The sequence below is a fragment of the Varanus komodoensis genome, unplaced genomic scaffold (genome assembly GCF_004798865.1).
Source record: "Varanus komodoensis strain SLA01 unplaced genomic scaffold, ASM479886v1 scaffold25, whole genome shotgun sequence".
Taxonomy (NCBI): domain Eukaryota; kingdom Metazoa; phylum Chordata; class Lepidosauria; order Squamata; family Varanidae; genus Varanus; species Varanus komodoensis.
Window position 1 is genome coordinate 658,193 of NW_025335661.1, and position 16,978 is coordinate 675,170.

Genomic DNA, 16,978 nt, shown 5'->3' on the forward strand with positions numbered 1-16,978 from the left:
ATCTCCTTAGAATTTTACCCCTTAGCCTGTGAGGTGGCATGAGATTCTTGTTGCTTTTCCTTCCCTATGGACATTTTAAAGGAGTTAAGTGCATTGTGACTGTCACTTTACCTTCCACAGAACTCCTAACTGCATAGTTGTGTTTTTTGGTAAATTAACAGTTCAGATTTGGTTTTTCCTTCTACCCTGCCTGCTAGCATGCCCCTTCTGAATGCACTCACCTGAGATTTGCCATGCATCATACATAAGATATGCTATCTTTTAAAAATATGTACATTATGTCATTCTGTGCTTTCCATGGGAGCAGAGAATTAGAATGGACAACTGGAAATCAGTCTTACTGATTTTTTTTTTTTGTATCCAAAGGGAGGATGAGCAGGTCAAGACAAACCTCTTGTTTCCTTTGAGATTTCTTCTTTATCCTCCTACAGGATATGTCTGATCTTGATGTGTGGGGGAGGCACAAGTTATGGCAAGTTATCCTCTCCCTTTGAAAATTAATTCTTGTTGAAAACATGCAATGACACTTTCATACAACTAGAAATTCCTCCTGTAGGAGTAGAAACAATAGAATCTGATGGGACCCTTCCAGATTTTTTTTCTCTTTAGCATCAATTGGTGGCATATGCAAGCTGAACAATGTAAAATACTTATTTGAATGTTAGGTGTTTTTCATATGGGCACAATCTAGAATATGCATTTAATAACCTTTTATACTGTAATAAATTTGAACTTGCCAGAAGTCATTTATTAAAAATATTTTTGCAACTAGGTGCAAGCATCGAACTTAAGGGCTGCTCCTTCATCCTTCTACCCTCCTCCCACCACACATCATATTTGGTACTAAGTCTCTGGCTTGTTCCCTGTTACATCTTCCCTGGTCCAAAAGCAGATAATGAAATGGACATTTGGCAGTTAAATGCAGCAGAGGTTCAAAAAATAGGTACCTTCATGCTTGCACTGACAATGAAAAACAACTCTTAAGTGCTCTTTGATTGGAACAGCCTTTTGATTACAACAGCCTTTTCTAGCCCAATGCCCTTCAGATGTACCACTCCCATGGCCATGCAGTCTGGGATGGACGGGAGATGTAGTCCAAAACATCTGCAGGGCATCAGGTTAGAGAAGCTTGAATTATAGTTGCTGGTGCTATTTGGAAAGGTGATGGTATTCTTCCTGTGACAATTCAGAGTTTCCATAAATTGGCATGGGAAAATCTGTCACTGCAATAACACAAGTCTTGAGATTGTTCTATTTGTAATGCAGATGGGCTAGAGACCAGCCCTGCCCTTTGTCTCTCTTAATTGTGCACTGCATACAAAAAGGGAGGTGTAATACATGTCAAGTGTTTTGAACAGTTGAAAGTCCTATACATATATTAACTGTTGTATTAACATACTACTTCTACAGTTTTTTTAGATTAAAAATGAAGATGTAACATTGGCTTGATGATGTTGCAGTTTTATTGACATTAATAAACAGTGGTCTCAGTTACTAAGACTAAGAAAGTGTTTTAAAACAGTTTGCTAACTGAAAATATTGATCAAATGTAGATGACATTCTGCAGCTCATTGTAGGTTATTTCCCCCACAAGAGTCTGGGGCACTCATGGGTGTCTAGTTACATATGCAACCACACTTGGGGGTTCTTGCATCTTGCAAGCCTGGAGAGATACGTGAGGGTTCAAGCTTGCATAACCCTTGCTCACCAGTCTTGCACAACTTGCCAACTCCTGCATGGGAGTTGCATTTTCAAAATAACAGTCACATGTGCCTCAGCATAAGTTAGAAAACCCACAGTGGGCTAGCTTGTGCAAACAGTCCCATTTGTATTTTATTAATCATTAATATAATTCAGACCAGAATGTGTGGCGTCAACAGCTAGTCCTGATTGTGATAGGCTAGCATTAAGATAGTAATACACTCCATCTTGGGGCATTTTTTGGAAGTATCTTAACATGTGTTTGCAGATCAAATCAGTGTTTTTCTTTTTGAGAATTCTGCTGAAGACTTTACCACAACACATAGAACAAAAGATAGAAGCATGCTTTTAGGGGAATTAAGTTATTTATTTTGTATGAAACAGTATGAAAGCTTTGGCTATTGTGTGGTATATCTATGCATGAGACTGCAATACTTGTTGGAACACCTGTCCCAACTGTGGTCTGCTGAGACACCACACAACCTCTAGGGCTTTCCACCAAGTGCCAACTCTGAGGGAGACATGGAGGGTGGCGACTAGCAGGAGGGCTTTCTCTGTGGTAGTCTCCCATATGTGAACAACCTCCCCCATTGCACTCGGCCAGGTGCCAAACTCTTAATTTTTTCAGCACCAGGTTAAGATAGCCCTTTATGCTGAAGTCTTTAAAGATGTGGTTAGCTAGCCAGGGGCTGGAGGAAATTGCCCATTGCAGGTGATTTTCCTTCTATGGAGTCAGTTGTACTGTATGTTTTAGCTGTGTTAAAGTCATATTAATGCTGCTTTGCTTTTACAATATTTTATTGTATTGTTTTGTTTCTATGCATTTTTGTAAACCTCCCTGAGCACTTTTGGCGATGAGGCAGTATAGAAATGAAATAATAATACAAATGAAATAAATATGATCATATATTCACTCATTCCTAGAGAATGAACTAGTTTCATTCTGTTGCTTTCTGCCCAACTCCATAGTGTCCCCTACTTTCTGTTTCTTCCAGTTTTATATGTTATATAGATTTGGTAAGCCTGCCTTCCACCTTTTTAATGTGCCTTGCTGTAGATACTGGGACTGGGCCTAGGGCCAACCCAGAACATTACTTAATCCCTCTTTTTGTTTTTGCTGCACTACTTTGATGGAATGGTGGAATATACATTACTCTTTAAAAATTAACATTTTTGAGGCTTTTTAGAGATTGTCTTGTGGGAGAAGGGCTGCAGTTTTAAGCATACTTACTATGGAATAAGTCCCTTTTGAATTAACTGGGATTTAGTTAGAGGTACACATACTTAACATGCAGTAAGCTAAGAGCCACACTGAATAGTCCAGATATGTTAGCTGCATTTCCCTTTATTAGCAAATATCAAGATTATTGGAAGATATTAAAGCAAAACTGAATCCAAGCAAAATGATGATGATCAATTCTAGTCAGGGCTGAAGAGGCACAAATGAACATCAATGTTCTATTGTGATCAGTCTGTCCTGTACATTCAAGTTCTCATGGCTTTGAAACACTACAGAATTCAGCAGCAGGAACAAGCAAAAGGTTCTGTCACAAAAGATGGTAGGCTCTCTCAAGAATAACAGTTGGATACAAACTTAGTCATAGATGGAGTAGACCCACAGAAATCAATGGCATTTAAGATCTTTATGACTAACTTAAGTCCCATTTATTTCAATGGCTGTGTTCCAGGTATGACTTAACTCTGGATCAAACTCATTGTTCTAATACCTACTAGAAAACATTACATATAGAAAATAAGAACCAAATAATGGAAGAAGGATAAAAATATCAGCATATTGTTATTTAAAGCTCTTACTGCCAGTAAGTAAGCCAGAGAAGAAGCATCTTAAAGCATTTTTGAAAAGGGAAAGCCTGGGAAACCATCAATGACTGGGGAAAGGAGATGGGCCCAGGGACAGTGGCATGCCTGTTGATAAAATGTCCAGAAGGCCAGATTTGCATGCTAGGCAGGGTGCAGTTGACCCACAGGCCTGGAGTTCTGCACCTCCCTGAGCTAACTTCAAGGGCTGCCATGTGATGCAGTGGCACATGAGGCCAACCGTGTTTTAGGTTGTGTCAGCAGAAACATCATGACCTTGAGCAATAGCCTGTTCTGCTTGGTCCTGGTTCTGAAGTTGTATTCTGCTCTGGGGGGGTGGGGGGGGGAGTCTCAGTCCAAGAAGGATGTGATCAGATTTGGATTTTTAAAAACTCTGAAAGCTGCACCAGTAAAAAAAAGGTTCTGAGAAGCATGTGAAGGAAGCTAAATAACTTGTTGGTAGAGCTTAGCTTAGACTGAGAAAAAGTAGCATTAGGAGCAGAGAAACCTCTGCTTTCAAAGAATGTAAAAAGTGGGGATGCATAATTATCCCCCTTCTGCTGAAAGTGGAGGCAATTGTTTTTTCTAGTTGGGGTAGATTTCAGTTATTGTAGACTGTTGCTCTTTGGTTAGGGCATTTTTGTTACTTAATTGCTGATAGTTGAAAATCAGACAACGTTTTGGTGCAATATGGCCTGTCACTGCACCTCCCCTTGCACCGCCAAAGTTCTTTTAAAGATCACTATTTTCTGTTACTCTGCTTCCAGCCTATGAAATGAAACTGCCTTCATTTGTTCTGCACAAATGGCTGGATTCTGCTGACAAGACTACCTGGGGTAGTTATCTGGGGTTCTGCTGCTGTGAATGTCTTGGTATTCTAGGAAATTGTTTTTAATTTGGAGATAACTTCCAAGGCCTACATTTAAACCGAATGTGTTTTTGACTCTTGTGTTCCATCCTAGTCCCCTGCTCAATATGCTTATGCAGAAGTCTGTTCAGTGCTTTATGGAACTTATTCCTGCTGTAGTCCACAGAGCAGTGCTTCGCATTTTTGCTTAAATAGTCATTTTTACTGAGTTCTATAGTGCTCAGTTTTCTTTCTAACATGCAGAAGATCAGGCCGTTTTCTGTGGTGATGCTGGGTGTTTTGGGTGGGTGGGGGGTCATTTTAGACTTTGTCAGTGCTGCCTTATGTCACGTATGAGAAAACTTGTCCTCATCCCCCTGTGCGGGGAAGGTGGGGAGAGACGGTTTGCTAGTGCTGTTATTCCACTCCTACGGCGGGTTTCTCCGCGCTTCTGGGAAGCTAGGCTAGCGGGACTGGGTTAGACGGCGTAGCGTTACGAAGCGGCGCTTCCACCCTTTCCAAGCCCTGCGGTTGCGGGCGACTGGGCCGGGCCTGGTTTCCCTACGAAGGGAAAGGGAAGGGGCCCGGCTCTTCTGACGTGTGAGCCTGGGATTGGTGGCGGCTTCCCCATATAGCAGGCGAGAAGGTTCCTCGCTGCTTTCCCGGGAGCGCTTCGGGGCTTCTCCAGCAGAGCGAGCTAAGCGGGCACGGGCCGGAGTGAGTGCCACGTACGGGGCAATCAAGGCAGGCCGTCGGGGAGGAGGAAAAAGAGGTTGGGGCATGGGGTGTGCATGTGAAGGAAATACAGGCAGGCGATTACTGCGGGATAGGGAGCACGGAGAGGGGAGCGGAGCCGGGTCTATGCCTGCGAAAGAGAGGAGGGAGGCGGAAAGCACGATGGGGGGGGGAGCTGATTGCCGACGTGGAGGCAGAGAGGAGGCGCTGGCACAGGCTGCCCTTCGGTGTCCTCGCCTATAGAGCTACCCCCTCGCGCCATTCCTCCCTACCTCCTCCTGCCTGCTTAGTCGGAGGCTAATCCGAGGGGTTCACGCTTAGCGCCCGCGCTCTGTCTTTCGGTCGCGGGGGGAGGAAAAGAGAGGGGGCGGGGGAACCGATCGGGCTACGTGTCACAGCAGCGCACCAGCCGGATCTCCTCCCCCTCCCGACTCAGCCGCAAAAACTTTGCAATAACTTTCCTGGCCAGACTTTTCTGCCTTCTCCAAGGAGTAGTGAAGGAGGAAGCCCTTCTCCAGGCCCAGCGCACTCTAAGCTTCTAACCTGAGAGAGGCAGAACAAAAGGCTAGTTAGGGAGGTTGAGGAAGGGGATAAAAGAGACTTCGAAGTTCTGCTCTATTCTCTATCTCACTCCCTCTGGTTTAGGGAAAGGCCCCAGGCAGCATTCCCAGTCCTCTGACAGGAGGGGGATGCACTTTCAGTTCTGCTAAGCCAGTCACCCTTCCCAGTGCTAGTTCTAGGATATGGGGTGTCTTGGCAGCATCTCATTGAGAGTGGATTCATCCTCCTTACCCATTCAGGCAGCTGAACCACACTATGCCACACAACCATGAGAGAGTGTGTGGGCAAGTAGCGAGGAGTGGTGGATTCCATTCTGTGGGTGCCATAGTGGGAAGAGTTAGGGCCCATGGCACTGCCCAGGGAGTGTGTGAGAGCCAACATTTCTTTCTGTTTGCTGCTGTTGTCTATCTGAGCCCAGTCCCAGTAGTTTTCCTCAGATGCAGAGCACTATCAAATGGGCAGAAAATGGTAGCTCAAACTTGCTCACTTATATTCTCCTGGGTAGCTTAGCAGTGGGAATTGGGCCTAGTGATGCCATTTCTTTCTATTGCTTTGCCCAGAGAAAGGTAAAGGAGTGTGTGTAGAAAAGTTGGACACCATGGTTTAGAGATCTGTTTGGAGTTTCTTAAAGCAGTGGTGCTCAGCTGGTGAACCTGCCTGACCTGAGGCCAGGGAAAGGGTCAGTGCCACTCTGCTTGCCTTCAAGCAGCAGTAACCAATCTGACTTGCTTAACATGCTAGGGAGGGCTGGCAACTACAAGTTTTGGCTTGGCTAGCAGGGCAGTACAAAAAAATTAGACCAATTTATTTTTATTGTTAAACCTATTCTGCTATATTAGCACAAGGTCTCTTTAAGTGGATTACTATAAACTGAAAAAATACAATATATCAATCTCCTTTGTACTTCTTGAAGAGAAAAACACAGGTGAGCAAAATTATAAGATAGCTCCTCCATGGTTCCACAGCTGATGCCTCTGTTTTCCCACTGGAGATTACTGATTGGGCCCAGCAGGACTTCTGCAGCACTGCCTGCAGAAGGGATCAAGTTACCAAGCACCCTAGTTTGTGTGCACAGTCTCTGTGCAGTTCCATGATGCCCAAATCCTTGCTGAGACATAGACTGAGTGAGCTTCCTCTAGTTTACACACACTTTAGGCAGCTCTACTGGCTCAGATTCTCTGATGTGCCACCCAGAGAGTGAGGTTGAGTGGGCAGATGCTTCTCTTACTCATATGTGCTGTCTGGGCAGCATCGCAAACCTAATCCTTAGTGTTGTACCTCCCAGGGTATGCTATTGCTAGCAGCCACCACTCATCCTTGCTTATGGAGACAAACAAGACGCAACCTTCTTTGTATCTTTGCAGCAGCTGGTTGATGTTGGTAGGTGCAACAGAGGAACTAGGTCCTTGCTTTAAGCTAAGGCTATCATGAACTTAAGACAGCATTGGTTCTATCTCTTTGCCCCTTTTATGTGAGTTTCTGTACCTATTGCCAAACTTCAAATCCCACACAAACAGAAATGCCCTGTAATGGACAAACTGTAACTTTCTGTGGGCAGCCTGCTGCTCTTAAGTTTATATGGGCAGTTTTCCAGAGATGATTGCAAGTTGCTCTGTTGGAGCCAAGAGTTTAGAATCATTCAGAGTACACATGCCTGTAGAATTCATGGAAACCACATGAATCTATTTGTTCACCATAAGCCTTTCTGAGATTGGTGTGGCCAGAACTTTTTGCGTAGTCCCTTAGTATGCTCGAACCTTCCCAGTAAGACTGTGGTTCCCTAGGTGGATGGGTAGGCCTGTCAGGGTAGGGCAGGCTTTAATTACAGGACTTGACCTTGTTTCTCCCAACATGCAAGAAACAGTGAAGTAATGGCAATGAATAAAAAGCAAAGCCCAAGGATATAGTGAAGGCAGGTTATAAAATTTTCGTTCTCTTTACTACCATGAGAATGAGGATAGTTGATGCATAGAGTAAGTCTTATCACTCAATTATTTCAAATGCAAAAGTAGTGTCAGTGTCTGTAATGTGGAAGCCTTGCTGTGCTTTTCAAGTTCTTGGCCTAGGTATTGAGGAGCAAGGCAGGGTGTGTGTATGTTAGTATTGCGTTGTGAAGTGAGTGCGATGCAGGGAGAGATGTCTTGACCCTGATCTTGGAAAGGTTTGCACTTGTTTGTGGCTGTTCTCAGCCTTAAATATGCTTTGAGGTCAATGGACTAACCACAGATTTGAAGCTTATTTCACCTTTTGCAGAATCATTTGCTTCTTGAATGTCATGGTGGGTCTGATCGAGGGATGGGAAGGTGCTTGGTTTACCTCATACTTTCCTGGAAATCACTTTTTAGTGTCTTGTGTTTGTTCTTGGTGATAACTTTAAAAGCGGCCAGGTGGGCTATAGATCAGAGCTCCAGTTTCTCCTGTTTTTTTCATTCCCCAAGAAAGCACACCTGACCTCTTTTTAAAGGCATTGTAGTGGCCAGTACTGCTGTTTGGAGGTCCCTTGACTGTGGGGTCTTGGTTGAGCTACTCATGTTCCAGCCTCATTGGCACCATCTTTCTGTGTTGCAATTATTTTTCCTGATTTTTCCTTGTGTTAAATTACAGATTCACAAGTGCATTATTACTGTTCTTGGTCAGCTCAATTTGTATGGCTTATATCACAAATGGTTATTGTATTGACTACCTTTGTTTCTATAGTGCCTGATTTAGAAGGAATGTCTGAGTGCAGTTAGAAATATTTAGTTAGATTTTCAGTAGAGTACTGTAGATCAGGAAACAGTATTCTGTTTTGGCCTTGCTGATGCCGACAGACAACTTTTATCAGCCAGTCAACAGATCTCAAATCCCTGGCAAAAACTGTATAAAGCTTGGCGGGGGGGGGGGGGGCACAAGATGTTATGCTTGTAGCTGCAACAGACAAAGACTTCTGTCCTTGTATCACTACTATAGTACTCTTTAGTATAAGAGCAGCTTCATAGTTTGTAACTCTTTTCGAAAGGTTGCTGGCTCTTTAAGATTATCTTTTCCCTTCCCCCGCTAAAGCTGCGAATGGTCGCTGGTACAGGCAGTGCTGAGGTGGCATTTGTGAAAATTACACTGGGCTCTGCTGACACTGATACTCTGCAGAACACTTCTGAAGTTTTTCCTCTCTGAATGACAGAGTGTTTGGGAGGTCTAGCAACACTTTTTCAGGTGTGGCCATGTGCTCATTTTTAAATGAGCTTTTGGGGAGTGGGGAGAGGAATGGTAAATTTTTTAAAAAATATTTATTTAGGGAAAGGGGGTTTCACATTTTTCATATGTTGGAACACAAAATCACTACCTTTTGCCTTCTATTCTGACCTGACCATTCAATAATAATGTTTACACTGTGACAATAAAATGAATGCATACTTCCATTCATAATATATATAAGTACATATTCTCCTGCAGACATGTAGTTGAATATAATTTGCTTTTAATAGAATACTTGGTCCAAATACACTGACTTCTAAGAATCTTTTTATTTAATAGCTGCATTTTAATTGTTATTTGTTGCAACAGTTTGTTTGTTTCAAGTTGCCCAGGGTTTGTTTAGCTTTCTATTAACTATTACTAACTGATGTTTCCAGGGATTAGCAGCTAACATATGTGTAGTGGTCACGATAATTTTATCAATATTTCAATAAATGCATTAGGCATTTTATTCAAGATAATGCAACTGAATTTTGAGATGGTGAAATTCTACAGGAGGTTTATATATTTTATTAATTCATCTATATTTAGGTCTTCTGAATTATAGAACATGTCCAGATACATAGAGATCAGTTTCCAGTGCACCACATTGTGTGTAGGATTTATTTAAAATTGTGTTTATAAATATATTGTACTCTTTCTGGAGAAAAATACCAGAAATACATAACCTGATCTGAAATCTTGGGCACTGTTGTTGTTGTTGAACATAATTTAGAGCTGAATTCTATTAAGAAGCTCTTGGGGGCTGCATTCCAATAGTGGGTGAACTAAAAGCAGAAGGGGTAGGGCCAAAATACCAGCATATATTAGCTGAAAGCTCTTGCTGCCTGTAACTAATCCTTAGGAGAGGCATTTCAGCCTTTTAGAATGGGGGGATTTGTTGCACATAAGTGAAGAAATCAGCAAATAGTTGGTGATTTGGGAAGAGGGAGTGAATCCAGGAGAAGAACCAGATTTTCCAGAGAACTCTGGGAGGCTGGATGGAGACCCTGGGCCCCAGATTCTGTACTCTGCAGTACACACCTGAGAATAAGTTCTAGGGTACTTAGTGAGATTTACTTCTGAGTAGACATGACTAGAACTGTTGCACTGTTAAAAGTACTGTGTTTTGTTTTTTTTTTTTTGAGTCATCATAACTTCTTGCAAAAAAGACTGGGACCTGTTCAAATGGCTGACCGTATTTTGTCTGGAATTGATTGCTAAAATGACATTTTTAAATAATTATTTATTTAGATAATAGCCAACTTCTCTCTTTCGCCTGATCAAAACTTCTGCCCTCACAGTACCTGCTATAAGTGGTTTTCTGATGGCCTGTAACTTAGGACTGATAACTTGTAATATATGGCGCCCCAATAAATCTCACGAGATTAGAATGGTAAGCAGCCTTTGGGAGGTAGAGTAGCTTTTTCATTAACTTGACAAAAAGCCTGCTGCCTAATCTTTCACATATTTAAACACTATTAGCACTTTGAGAGCAGTTTTGAGTTGGCATCTATCCATGTTGACATTTTTAGGTTGGCAGAAACGCGTATATAGCCAAAGTATGGAGGGAAATATTGGGAATAATCAGTTTGGGGAAGTAGTGTCAGCCAGACAATATAGGAGATGGTAATTGACATTATAGAACAACTATCAATGTTGCCCCAAGATGATGGGGCTTGTAGACAATACATCTAGAAGATACCAGCTTTGGGATGGCTCTTAAAGAAATGTAGCATTAGCTATCTAGAAAGAAGGCAGACTTCATTGTCCATAGTAGTTTTTGTGCAGTTGAAACATGATGAGAGCTTTGCCATTGAGTGCAAAAACCTCACTGTATGATTTTGCTGATTGATTTGGTGGCAGATGTTTGGTAGAGGATGGGAGCTGCAAAGGAAAACTGCAGAGACAAAAGTTATGCTACTTAAGATTCATGACAAAACAAGGAATCAGAGGGGAAGGCCAGTTCTTAAAAAAATATGGAGTGGGAAGAGCCATGAAGTATGTAGTTTTTTGGGAGTCCCAAAAATCCCACCTCCACTCCTGCCAAATTCACAGTAGAAACCAAAATCACAACTCTCTTGCAGGAAAACGGTATGTGGAGAATCTGTTTCTTGGCAAATCGTTACAATTTTTGTCAGTTACATGATTTGGTAGTGGAAATTCTGTAGGGGCCACAAAAGAGCCATGGATACCAAAAGAATAAAAATGATGGACTAAAGAGAGAAGAGGCAAGCATACAGCCAAGTCTATATATCCATTAGGAAGGGTGGTTTTCAGTGTCAATAGATACAGTACACAGGGTTTTCCTCCTTCAAACACATCCTGCTCCACATTGTTTGCCACACTGGTCTGCAACTGGCTTTTCATAAGAGTTACTTTTAGTTGGTTAATGGTATGCCCATCTCTTCCAAGTAGACACCCAACAAGTCTCGCTGTCACAACCCCTGCTCTTTCAGGGTACTTCATTTGCCTCTGGATTGGCAACTCGGGGGCTGTAGTCTACATCAGAAGGACGTAGCTTCTACTGACACCTTAGGTCACTCACTCCTCTCTGTTCCCCTCTCACTAACCCTTCCTGAGCCTTTTTTTAGAACTTCCATTGCACCCCCATTTTCCAGGCTTCTTCACCTTTATCTTCTGAGCTCAGTTGTGGTAACAGAGAAAAGGCAAGAACAGCTAGCTTGGATCCATTGCTTCCATGTGTTGTGACACAAGTCTAGAACATGGTATTCGGGAAGTCCTAGACAGCACAGCAGATAGTTGAGGATTATGGGAATTGTAGTCCAAATCATCTGGAGAGCGCCAGGTTGCCTACCCCTATGAGGATGCCGTGTTTCTGAGATAAACAGGTGGTGAAAGTCTTTGAGATCTTACATGCAGATCACTGGGGGATAAGCTTGAGACTAGATGGGGGCTCACATGATAGAATGTTCCTTAATATACATATTTCGCCCCTTTCTTTTTTTACCACACAGGAAAACTATATGTACACACACACTCACACACGGAGCATTCTAACATGTTTGTCTTTACCTGACGTCTGAATTGGTTTAGTCTAAATACAGTTTTACTACCTCTTCTGCTGGTTGTGAGAACTAGAACAGAAACACCAGTCATATTCTGGAACTCTATCATATCTGTTTTCCCATCTGATTTTATTGAATTATTTGATGTGCACAACATTTCAGAGAATAGCAATACAGTCTAAATTTAATTGTAATAACTTAAATTCATTTAGGAATTCGACTCTGATTGTCCAAAAAAGGGGGTGTCCTTTGTTAGGGTTGTGACAGTACGATACCTGTTGTAACTTTTTCTGCCTCCTTTTAATTTTCAAGGAGCAAAAACAGGGTGAAAAAGTAAAATGCACCATATAATCCCTTTGGTCTCTTTTTAGAATTTACTGTAAAATTAATACCCAGAAAAATAGTGTTTGAGAAGCAGTTCTTTGCACTGTCTTTGCAACATGCAGGTGTGTTTCCACAGAATACTTTAAAGATGCCCATTTTCTGTCTGAACATGCATAGGATTGTGTCTTAACTCTAAGCTCACCTCATTTTCTCTGAAGTAAGTCATATGTTTAGCAGAGATTACTCGTCAGTGAGTTGTGTCCAGATTTAAGCATGTGCAACTAGACTGGTGGAATTGAACTTCCCTGCCCCCTCTTTCCTGCAGCGTCCTGAAAATGATGGCATAAAAGTTTGGAGAAACCTGCTGAATGGAGTAAATTAGGAATTAGGTGGAAGCACTTTCCATGAGTAGTTTCTGTTTCCAAAAGGCAGATCCAGTTGAATGACTTTAGGATTGAAGCCTAAATGGCCTTAAGAGGCTGCTGCCTGGAAGAAGTGTTCATAAAGCATTGTTAAATCTTTTGGTTTTCCAGAGGGCAAATAGTTGTGGATTGGTAATGTTTGTTCTGGTTGGACTTGCAGGAATCACCCAGACTTCAAAAGATGTGAACTGTCACAGTCCTTCTTGTACTGTATTTAATTTTAAGTAATGACTTCTATTAACCAAACATGAACCATTTAAATTAGAGTGGCATGTAATTTCTCTTTCCTTTTTGAAAATGCTGATCCTGTTGAAAATATAAATTACATCTAGATGTGTGGTATGCATCCATTTCTCTTTTGAATACAGACAATTCATATGAAAATAACAGGGCTTGGTCACTTGCTAGAGACCATTTTTATAATGTATTGAATACTCTGTGTGGGTTTTGTTTTATTTCACTTTAGAGCTTGGATATATAGGTCTTCTGTTTTCAGGGGTCCAGTCATGTATAAGTCTCCTCCTTCCAGTGTCCTATGAGACAATTATGGTGTGATGCTCACTTCTGTAACTCCTTAAGCTTCTTTTTGTTTTCCTTTATCCTTGCTCTTGAAGTTTCTGTACTTTCATATATTTTTGTGATGCTGGTTGAACCTTATGACACTGCAGAGTAGAGTTGATGATTGCTAGCAGCAAATGCTCTAAATTCAATGCCCTCTTTTACTTTTCCTCTCTTTTGTTCAATGGTTATCATCTTTATCCTCTGCTTCTCTGAGAGTCATCTTTTCCATGTCAGAAAGGGAGGTCATCAGCATGTTAAATGTCTCTTTGTATCTTCTTGAAGCAGCTCTGTTTCTGCTGGTTAATTAAACAAAACATGTACCTCTGCTACACATTGCACTAGCCAAGTTTCTAGGGGTAGTTTGCTTTAGCTTGTACAGTATTAAACCTTTTGGGGGACCCCTGAAGTGCTTTATTGTAAACTGACTCATTTCTATCTTCTATTTTTATGGCAGAATAACTTTATTGCAAAAGGTATACATTTAAATAGTCAGAAAAGGCTTCTAGTTAGTGGGTTGAGTTTAACAGGATTAGAAGTAGCATGCATAGCTATGTTTGGTTTTTGGAGCTGTTTCTGATAATGTTTAGATAGTGTTTTCTGGTAGAATCAAAGGCTTTTGATCACCTTGAACTGTCTAGAAAAGCAAACTGTTAAGAGAGTGAAAACTTGTACAAGAAACACTGTGTTCTTCTCCCCAAAATAATAATAAAATCCATGCACAGAATCACAGGTAACATGATTGTGCTGTAAAAGTGGAGTTGAATGCATGTCTCAGTTAAGAGCTATGTGATGCTATCTATTGTTTACCTTTTTGTTATATCACCAAGAGGATTTTAAGTGAAGAGTAGCTTGACATCTGCTCCAGATTAGGAGAGACTGCTGTAACTCCAAATCTTCACTATCAGAAGTTTAATTGGAGGTTTTCTTTTTAAATTTTTAATAAATTATTTTAAACATGGAATAAATTTAAGGAAACTGAACACAGTTATGCTAAAACCTTCCCTTGTTAAAAACTGTATTATGTTACAGTTAACTGTATTATTACAGTTAAAAACTGTATTATGACTATCTGTCTGAGTTAAAATTGTTCTGTCTATGTATGCCTGATTGGAGAGGAGGGGAATAAGTATCAATTGTATTGTTATGAGATTCTCCTCCACCAGGTAGCAAGAAACAAGGAAAAAACAGACTTTGCATTACCAGGATCATTCATGGAGCTTTGCAATATTTTCATTTTTAAAATTATGAATATTCCTGATAACTTTTCATGTAATTGTTAAACACTATGTTATCCAGTAACTATTATCCCTTGCTGATGGGAAGTTATGAATACAGCCAATGGTGTTCATATGTGCTCAGAAGTTTACTTTATTCACTGTGCCTTGCTTCCAAATAAGTAAGCAAAGGATTGCAGCCTTTCACTAAATAACTTAATATCTTTGTGTGAGATGTAATTCTAGTATTAATGGGTATATGCATACAGATTTTGAATTATGCTTCTTGGTTGTATTTAGTTGCAAGACAGTTATATTCCAACTGTTTTTGTAACAACCAGTTAGTATGTGTGCTTGTTAAAGGAATATATGAATTTTGAAATGAGAAACAATATTTGGATCAGTAATTGAAAAAGCCGTTTCTTGCTGATTTCACTCTGATTTAAATCAATCCACCCTTCAGCACTTTCTGGCTTTTTGCCGTGCTTGCATACACTTCAGAATAAATGTTTTCTTTTATTAAACCTTGATAATCAATGAAATGATCATAATCTTAAAGGACAATCATTTGTATTTGGCAGTGTACCAGTATAAATAGCATCCACCAAGATAGCAATTTTGTCACTAATTGTGGCCTGACGTCCATTATATTAATGCAGATTTATGATTAATTTAATTGAAATATATACATTATATGATGTTATATGGTAGACACTTGTGTTTCATTAAACTGGCAATTCCTTCCAAATGTAACTTGCCATGGAGCCAAATGGTATCTTCAGATACCGAATATTCCATTATAATTCCTCCCTTATTGAGCCAGGCATGCACAGCCAGCAATACCATGCTCTCTTTCTGAGAGAGGTTACAAATAAGATCAACTGATGACTTGTCCTTATTGAATCCAGGTTGTTTCATTCTTATCTCTTACCTTAAAACTCTTTTCCTCTAGTGTCCTCTTTTAAGATGTTTGAGACAGACTTAGCAGTGTCATATCATGTTTTCAAACAAAAGCAATCAGAAGAAACTAAAATTGTTTCCCTAACCCTTGCCTTTAAAACGCATGCAGGAAACCAAGGAGAAAATGACTGGATCAGGATTTTTGTAATACTGGAATGGTCAGGCATAAGTTTTGGCAGTTGTCTGTTTCTTTCCTTAACTCTCTGTATCTTTGTTCGTTATCTCAGTAAATACTCCAAAAATGGCATTGTAATTGCCCCAACATCTTCAGAATTCATATAATTTGAGGCTATTTCACCTCCAGTTTCCCAGCTGCCTGTTACCTTTCCTTCACAGTTCTTCAGCTTGCCCAATAATGTTTGACTAAATACTTTGAGAGCAGTACTCTTTCCAGCTTCCACTAAATTTAATGGAATTTTAGATCGTCTCACTCACCTTTAGAATATTGCTTCATTTTGACTAACTGCTTGGCTATGCAGTAGTGCATTTCTTTCCTCTCTCACACTTTGGGTTTCTAATCCCTTTCCTTGATCCAGTGAAAAACTAATTTCATGCCATTGTAGTGTTAACAACTGTTGTTCCCTGCTTTCCCATTATCCATATTCTTTCTACCAAGTGTGGCTCATTAGCTGAGGTCTAGTGGAAAAAACAAGGTCAAATGTCCCTGTAGTCTTTTTTTTTAATCTGTTGGATTTTATCATTTTTATGGCAAACCTTTAAGCTGAGCTACTTTTTGATAGCAGTTGTTTTGTCATCTAGCTAGATAACCTACCACTATTTTGTTTTCTAGAAACTTGTCCTCACCTGCTGTTTATCCTGTGAAGGCAAAAGTGTTGTCACGATCCCTATATCATTGCCCACCACTGTGATTTGTTTCTGTAATTTTAGTGTAACACAGTGATGTCACTCTTGTAGCCAATTGGTTACATCCTAGTTATTTATTCAATGGTAGATTTGGCATTTTGTCAGACAGGTTTTTCTCCTTTTTCTTTTGCATTTTTTGCTTACAAAGATGAATATTTAGCTATATCATCAGACAGATTGTCATATGGCTCCTGATGGACTGCTATGGAACTTGATTTTTTACACTTCATCTTTTCTTCACTCTGCATGTCTTGCCATAGTCAAAGGGTTGTGTTTTTTATTTCACATTTGCTTAGTTAAAATTGCTTCTAGGTAACTTTTAAGGGTAGAACCCTTTCAGTATCCATTGTTGGTTTAACTGAAGTCTCATTAATTTCAGTGGGTCCACTCTAAGAACCAACATTAGTTACAGCTCAGATACCTTCAATGTCTGTAAACTGTTTGTGGGCTCTATTTTGTCTTTGGTTACATGGCATCAAGGGTTAAAACAAAGGTCAAAACAGTGGGGCCCTTACATGTCTTTTGTCCAACCAAGCCTAAACCCAGGTGTGGAGTATGGGAAGCATCTTTGGTTTCTCAAATTGACTGATAGTACTCATTCGAAGCATTCATATGCAGTGTCAGTATTTGCTTATATCCCTATCTTCATTCCTCCTACTCCACCATTTCACAGTCTTGATAGTAACTGCCACCAGTTTTTGTTTTGTGTTGCCCCTTGTTATTTTATAA

At 40.5% G+C, this 16,978-nt stretch overlaps 1 protein-coding gene across 4 annotated transcripts in view; it reads left to right on the forward strand.

Moving 5' to 3' along the window:
• Nucleotides 1-16,978, forward strand: part of LOC123024769 (high density lipoprotein binding protein) — a 70,945-nt gene that overhangs the window by 2,944 nt on the left and 51,023 nt on the right. Inside the window, exon 1 of one of the 4 annotated variants that reach the window (XM_044432910.1) lies at nt 4,968-5,083. The exons of the other annotated variants lie outside the window; for them this stretch is intronic. The gene's annotated coding sequence lies outside the window, so the exon portion shown is untranslated. Of the gene's footprint in view, nt 1-4,967; nt 5,084-16,978 lie in introns of those variants that run through there. 4 annotated transcript variants of the gene reach the window in all.